The sequence below is a fragment of the Bombina bombina genome, chromosome 3 (genome assembly GCF_027579735.1).
Source record: "Bombina bombina isolate aBomBom1 chromosome 3, aBomBom1.pri, whole genome shotgun sequence".
Classification (NCBI taxonomy): Eukaryota; Metazoa; Chordata; class Amphibia; order Anura; family Bombinatoridae; genus Bombina; species Bombina bombina.
In genome coordinates this window covers 99,471,615-99,479,993 of record NC_069501.1, presented here as the reverse complement: position 1 = coordinate 99,479,993, position 8,379 = coordinate 99,471,615, and the positions used below count along the sequence as shown (strand labels likewise).

General features: G+C 35.9%; 1 protein-coding gene across 2 annotated transcripts in view; it reads left to right on the top strand.

The window, feature by feature from the left end:
• The first annotated feature begins 961 nt into the window (after positions 1 to 961).
• DYRK1A (dual specificity tyrosine phosphorylation regulated kinase 1A) overlaps positions 962 to 8,379 on the top strand; it is an 833,667-nt gene continuing 826,249 nt past the window's right edge. For both annotated transcript variants that reach the window (XR_008401316.1, XM_053705933.1), the window contains exon 1: positions 962 to 1,464. The gene's annotated coding sequence lies outside the window, so the exon portion shown is untranslated. The remainder of the gene's footprint in view (positions 1,465 to 8,379) is intronic.

Sequence of the window (8,379 nt, the reverse complement as noted above, 5' to 3'; positions counted from 1 at the left end):
TTGATAACGAACTATAGCTTTACAAAATGCTAAAGTCCCATTTTAAGAACAGGTTATATAGCACAATGCATTGATAGAAGTTTAAGCATAGAATGACTGCCAATGGCTTGATACTTTGTGTGTGGTGTGTGTATATATATTATATATATATATATATATATATATATATATATATATATAAATATATATATATCTCATATAGTGACTGCCAAGGCAAACAACATTTTTCCACCTCTAACAGTGGTGAGAAAGCTGCTACAACCCGGTTTGAAGATTATTGATGTATTGTACGCAATACACGTAAAATATGTTGTTACCGACCAAACACTTATAGGTGGTTGTTTATGTTATTAACCATATTATTTAATCTTCGGGTACACGCATTGCTTGTCGTCTCCCACCTCCAGGCTGATTTCTGTTTATGCTCTCCATATCACGTGGACCCAGCCGTCACTAACAACCGCAACAGGCAGCGCCACCGCCTCAATTTGTAGACGTCAGCACGCATCCGGGGGGGCTTTGCGCTGATTGACAGTCTCCATAGCAACACGCTCTTTCCGACGCCATTTTGTTATCGTGTGTGTTTGTGTTTTTAAACAACCCGTTTTACCGCCCTAATAAAACCCATAGCGGTAAAAAAAAAAAAAAAATGAATTCTTCAAACAATCTTTGTTGGTATAAGATTATTTTTATTTACATATATTAAAGATAGGTTGCAATTGTACCATTTGGCTGCAACGCTTTGCTTTGAAGTAAATTGTAGGGTTTTCTAGCAGTCAGCGGGTTATTTACGTATATACATAACGCTTTTTAAACATCCGTATTGCCCGTGGAAGAAAATATTACGAAAATCCGTTCAGTGCTTACCGGGGCCTGTTCGCTCTGCGCAGCTTGGAAACGCGCGCCATTTTGTGACTTTTTTTTTTTAAACCCAAATCTCTCCCCTCCCTCCCCTCTTCTCTCTCCCTCCATCCTGTACAAGTGGGGCCGGGAACCGAGGATCTGCCGACTCCCACAGCAGCAGCAGCACTACCTCTGTCGGGATATACAACACGCATACTCATAGGATTTACACGTAAAAATAATAATAATACTAGAAGGAAAGCGAGGCATTTGTGTCCTATGTTGGAATTGAAACCGCAGACGGGGGAGCTGGATTGTGATGGAGGGTTAGACTGAGATGAGCAGCGGATCGGAGGTTTCTATTTGCTTTTTTTCCTGACAAGAGAGGCCGGGTTAATCGCTGTTATAGCTCCTTTTTGAGAGACAGTAATATCGGATTCTTAATGACCAACCTTTACTGACTGTCATTAGGCCCCCGTCATATTTTCCCCCCTTTTTTTACCTTGAGACGTTGGTTGACATGTACATATTGTTGGTCTTACGATTGGGTTTTTAGTGTGACTGGCTCGGATGGAATCCTAACGGCGGCGACAAAAAAAGACACGGGAGAGGAGGAGACGGGTAAGGAGAGCTCTTAGCTTGAGAAGCGGAGGGTTTTATCCGCCTGACATTGGGAGCCCTGTCAGATTCCGAGCCCTTTGCTTCCCAGGAATAGGATACATCGCTTTATGTTAATGCTGGCTACACCACGCGGGCCTCTGTTGCTATGTAGTGGCCTGATAAGCGATCTCATATTGCAGGGATGCTGTGTAGATTTTTGGGAGTTTATTTTATTTATACGATTCCACACAGCTGATCATGTGTTGTGGAGAAAGATTTGACAGGCCCGGCTGTCACTGTCCAAACTGAAATAGAGCCCATCACCTGTCAGGTTATTTACTCTGTACGTTTATTTAATCTTTTATTTGTTATGCTGATGAATATATCACACAGGGCATGTACACACCCACGGGCCTGCACTGATGCAGATAGTTGCTCTAATAGGAGATCTCATATTGCAGGGTAGCTGAATACACCTGTATTTATTTATAGTCATGTTAGTTATGGGATAATGCATTTGCTGTCAATTTCATGTATCTCCCTATAGTGTTTTCTTCATTACAATTCTCCAAATACTGGGTTTGGGCAGTTTGCATGATAAAGAAATATCCCCTATTTTTATACATTTGGGTACACGGCAATCTTTTGTTGCAGAGTTATGTCCCTGATATAGATAACTCATTGAAGGAATGCAATGCCTTTTCCAGAATACCTGGGTATTTATAACAGCCAACATAGTTTAGAGTGAGCCAGTGGTGTACTGTCTACCAATAATATATTCAAAATAAGGAGGGATAGGAGAGATGGGAATTTTAAAATAATACAGGTAGGAATGGGTAGGTTTCACAGCAGTACCATAGTTATATTTTGCACTCCCAAATTTGATGGTATAGGACCATCCCTGATTGAGAGGTCCTTGTGTCATTGCCAATTTCTGTCACAGACAGGTGTAATTGTTTGCTCTCTAATGTGCTGCTTCCCACCTGTTTTCTAAGGGGTTAAATAATCCACCAAGTGTATTCTTATTTCTTGGACAGGGTTGTGTTGTTTTTTTATTCTGATGAAATCTATCATATATCACATATCACACCAGCATGGACCATCCTTTTTTTTTTTCTTTTTTTTTTCTTTCTTTTTTTTTTTCTTTTTTTCCATGGTGACATTTCGGTTTCTTGTCTGCATTTGTTTAAGGTGGCCACCAAGGCAACCAACCTCTTTATAAGGGAGGAGGGTTTTAGGGACCCCATTATGCCTTTTAAAAACATTAAATCTGTTCCCGATGATCATTTGAAGGGGCTGTGGGTGTGTCTGTTAACTCAATGCCCACTTTTGGCATGCTTTCTTAGAATAGATGTTGCCATGTAGAATACAGTGTAGATGTTGCAGTGTAGCCTTGTATTAGGAATGCAGTATAAGAGTAATTGGCTTCTTAGACAGGATACATTTGAAATCTGTCAATTATAGGTCTATTGCTGTAACTGGTAACATAATGGTGAATATCTAGATTGATATATATATATCCTAAACATGATGTAGTGTTCAGTGTTACTGTTGGTTTTCCTTCAAAAATGTTATTAATCACACACAATTCTCATATTTTTTTTTGTTTTTGCTAGAACTGGATACATTTAAAATTAGTTGCCTAACAAAACATGTTTACAGTAGACTTTATATAGGCGTTTAGTAGCATAAATGTAACAATAATTATGTTTATCTCTGTGTGTTGGTGAACATATATATATTTGATCCCTTTAGAGCCTTAAAAAAATATTCAATGGTAAAGTACAGTCATTTTGAATTGTTGGAATATCATTTAATTAATCATAAATGCCAGTTGTCTGGAAACCAAGTACAGGTGGCCCTCGTTTTACAACGGTTCAATTTACAACCGTTTCAGAATAACAACCTTTTTTTCCAGTCATGTGACTGCTATTGAGAAGCAGTGCATTTATTAAAATAGCCAGTAGGTGGAGCTGTCCGCTTGTGTTGCAGCAAAGCCAATCAAGCTGAAATTAATCAGTTTAACCAGACATGAGCTATTGAGCAGATTTCAAAGGAACAAGATCTTCCTGTCTATAATCAGTCCAGATTGGAATGCATAGAAAGAACTGTTTGCAGAAAAATGCAAGTGAAGTCTGTGTGTTGTGATTATTTTATTAGGTTTATAATGCTGTTTAGCAAATGTTTTTGTTCATTTAACTTAGTTTAATTATATATTCTGTGTTGTGTGATTATTTTATTAGGTTTATAATGCTGTTTAGCATTTAAAGTCTTCATTTCAAAGCTTTAAAAATAATGTATTAGGTGATACTTATGTCAATTTTGAGAGGGGCCTGGAACCTATCTCCCTCACTTCCCATTGACTTATATTATAAACTGGGTTTCAATTTACAATGGTTCGATTTACAACCATTCCTTCTGGAACCTAACCCCGGCGTAAACTGAGGGCTACCTGTACCTAAAAAGTTTTTCTATCATGTCTTAGTTAAGAATCCTAACTTAGTTTTCTGAGCATCTCAATGTAATGCAAAGATAGGTTTATTTTTCTGTTTATATTTTCACCTAACATGAAAAGTTTAATTGCGGTATAAAATGTTTTCTAGTTCACTGGATAATCAAATTGTATAGGAAATGTAGTATTAAAGGGGCAGTAAAGTAAAAATTAAACATAAATGGATTGTAAAGAGCATGCAGTATTAAACAACTTCCTAATTTACTTCCATTATTAAATGTGCTTAGTTCTCTTTGTATCCTTTTTGTTAAAGAGTAATCCCAGGGCTGAATATTCAAAACCTCACTGCTTAGGCAAGGTATTCTAGGAAGTCTTGGCGGTACAATGAGGCTCTTTAAAAAAAATTAAATAAAAAAAAAATTAAATAAAAAATTAAATGAATAAATTAGAAACACTGTCTTTGTGTGAAACTGCACCCAGTCTCCTACATTACAATAAAAGATCTAAAAAAGAATCCCAAAGATTGTTGGTTGTATCAGGCCAGAGATGGGAAGGCCTGGAAAAAAACATTTATTTTTCCGTTCACCCCCCCCCCCCCCACGGAAAAATTGGGAGAAAAAAATGGAGTGTGGAAAATGTTTTACAATAATAATGTCTATGACATGGTATTCAAACTATATAACATAAAGACCTTAAAGGCGTCTGAGGCTTTATGTAAAGTCTCTAATTATTGCAAGTTCTCTCAGCTGAAGACAAACAAATACTGCAATACAGTGCAAGTGCACTGTACTTCTCAATGCAATTCTCAAATAAGACAAATATGTATTTCTGCCTCTAGGGGGGCACTGCAGGGGACAGGCTTCAGTTTAGTTTGCTTGTAGGCTCCATCTGTACTTCCTACAGTGGGTGATTGTTGGTGTACAGTAGATAGTGTCTGTACTCTCAGGGCCTTAATTGACAGGTAAGAGGTTACGTTTGTCTGACAAATGTATCTTTATAACCTTTATCTAAAATTTCTAAATGATTCCTATTAATGTTCTCCCCATCACAGTATGTTTATCTAAAGTCTTGCTAGTAAATAGTTTTTTTCCTCCTCCTCGCGTAAACTGATGAGACCAACATCTAGAGCAGTGTTTCGAAAATGCAATCCTCACGTACCCCCAACAGGGGCTGGTTTTCATTATAGCTGCACTTATGCACCGGAAGTAATCAGCTGATCAGTACTAACCTCACTCATTAGCTGATTATTTCACCTGTGCACTAGTACTAATGAAAACCTGGCCTGTTGAGGGTACGCGAGGACCGCAATTTGGGAAACAATGATTTAGAGTTTGGAAACCTTTCCACAGTGCAATTTCTGGCTGAGAGCAAAGCTACAATTTGCAAATATTGTGAGAAGACATTGTTTTCCAAATGATACAAGATGAAATAGCACATCCTTGCATGCCAGAGGTGCCCTAAAGACATAAAAAATACTTAATGGAAATAAATGATGAGGGCAATAATAAAAGTGCAAGTAGCTCCCCCCCCCCCCCCAAAGTTTCTCATTCCAGATACATTCTTTCTGTTGCTTCTGTATCATCACTAAGTGTTTCTTCACTAGCATCATCTTTAAAGGGACACTGAACCCAAATTATTTATTTTGTGATTCAGATAGAGCATGCAATTTTCTAATTTACTCCTATTAAATGTTCTTCCATTCTCTTGGTAATTTTTATTTGAAAAGCAAGAATGTAAGTTTAGATGCCGGCCCATTTTTGATGAACACACTGGGTTGTCCTTGCTGATTGGTGGATAAATTCATCCACCAATAAACCAAGTGCTCGTCCAGGGTCTGGACTTTTTAAAATAAAGATAGCAAGATAATGAAGGAATATTGATAATAGGAGTAAATTAGAAAGTTGCTTAAAATTGCATGCTCTATCTGAATCACTAAAGAAAAAAAAATTGGGTTCAGTGTCCCTTTAAGTAAGGAAGTGTTGCAAACCACTGCCTCACAAACATACACAAAACCTTCATTTATTGCTAAAATGACACCTGGAAATCAGAAGAAAATTGATCAAGCTCTTGCAAGAACAATAGCTTGTTTCAATCCATGCAAACCTTAAGTTTTTAGAAGTCCATTAGAAAAAATGACAAAAATGAAGAGTAACAAGAAACGGAAAATGATTACAGGAATTGAGATAATGTGATTAAGTTGCCTGTATATGCTGTCTTTGTTTCCTTTTCCAACGTTAAACCTGCTATTGGAGCTTAAATATTGGAGGTGGTCCTTCCACTCCCCCAATGTCCAGACCCTTCTGGCACAAATAATGTCAGTTACTTAAACTTTTTATTTGCAATTAGTGCTAAGGGGCAAATCTGTGTTTTTTTTTTTTTTTTTTTGTGAATGGTTTATTGCTTTTTTTTTTTTTTTTTTGGTTGCATTTTAGGGAAAAGGGGGTGGTTGCCTGTTCTCGTGTATAGTTTAAATGTTAACGTATACAGACCTTGTTATTCTATTTGTAACAAAAAAAAAATTAGTTTTAAAAAGCAAATTAGTTTTTTTTACTGAATAAGCTGTAATTTTATTTCAAGCATAATACTTTTATATACACTGCATTTCATATTCCCAGTGTAACAAAATTATGTTCAATTGATAAAACTACTCCACGCTGCATTTTTTTTTTTTTTTTTTTAAATTTTCCGAAAATTTCCTTTTTTTTCCCCCCGGAAAAAACAGTGGAGAAAAGTTATTTTCCATGACTTCAAAATGGTCTGGAAATTTTACATCTCTAATCAGGCCAAGACTTTAACTTGCTAGATTTTAGCTTGCGTAGCGATTGTAAACTTTAAGTAACCAGTAAATGAACTTTCTTGGAAGTGATCAATTTCAGACATTAGTTTTCATTAGTATAAAAACTGTTTTCTAAACTTGTAAGACAATTAAAAGATGGTAGAAGTATTGACTTTACTTTTGTTGAATTTTTATTAACATCTGTGATTGGCTACAGGGAATTCAGGGATACTTCTTTCTCTTTGAGACTTACTTTATCACCTATTTCTGCAAGATATTTTTTTAAGGGACAGTAAACATTATTTTGTAACCATTATTGTGCAGTATGTGCGCAGTTACTAAGGTGAATCAGCAACTCACCTGTTCTAAAGCACCTCTTCTGTACTTCAAAAATAGTCCCCAGTTCCAACCTCTAATGGCTCTTACAACAGGTGAGTTGCTTAGTAGCCTTAGTAATTGTGCACCATGCTGCATAACAATGCTAAAAAAAAGTTTACTGTGCCTTTTTAACTGTAGAACAATAAGTTATTGGTAATCTAGAAAAGGAATTTTCCAATGGGATTTAGAATGTGTGTTATTACAATTACTTTTTTTTTTTTTGTTTGCATTTTTGGTTATTATTGCAAACCAACAATACTTTCATATATGGTACAATTTGCAGAGGTATTTCAAAGTGCTAAAGACTTGTTCTTAACATAAGTAAGAAATAGCTCCGCGCTGAAAGTGTTACATATGTTTAAATTGAGATATTAAAATCTCTTTCATTTATGTATTTTTTTTAATTCCAAAGCTTTGTAGCAAATCTTTTTTTTTTAAAGCAGCCAATTTTCTTTTTTTTTTTTTAAATGTCATTGGGACATTTTTTGTTTTTTTTGACACTTGTACTTTATTTAGACTGACAAATATATTGTTGGGCCATCAAATTTGGATAATTTTCCTTGCTGATATATCAAATATGTTGCTATTTCCAAACTGAATTTATTTTTTAACTTTTAATTGGAATTGTGGCCTATAACTTAACCTCTAACAAATACATTCATTTTATTAACATGAATTCGTTTTTAATCCCTCATGTGCAGTCATGGAAAAAAGGAATTATAAAGAAAATAAATAAGATCAATCAAAATTTCAGAATTTTATAAGCTGCATCAAATTTTACTAAAGCCCCTTTTACAGTGAAATATGAGGAATCTACGCTTTCTGCAAAAGGCTTTATAAAGCATTCAGCTTTGATCCCCCTTGTGTTAAAAGAATGGTAAACTCCATTCTGTCATCTCTCATTAACCAATAGTTTGTACCACAACCAATTAGCGATATGTATTTTCTCCAAATGAAGTATATGTAAAAAATGTTATAAATCTATAATTTACTTCAATGTTCGTTGCGTTCCCCGCCAGCCCTCCTCGCTAGAAGAAATCAATGGATCTGACGCGTCCAATGAAAATAAGTGTCTACGGGCTTGTTTGCATATGTCATTATGGAAGGCAACTATCGCCGTGGTTAGATATGCGCATGCGCAAACGTCATTCATTACCTTCAGCAAATCACAAACAAGCTGTTACTTCTACACCAATGCGCATTCACGATTTTTTTTTAGCTCATGCGTATACCGAACAATCTTAATTGTCTGGCTTGTCGTTTGCGCTAGGGGTAAGATAAGCTACACAGCGTTTTTCTTCCCAATCCATGAACAAAGTAAACAATGAAT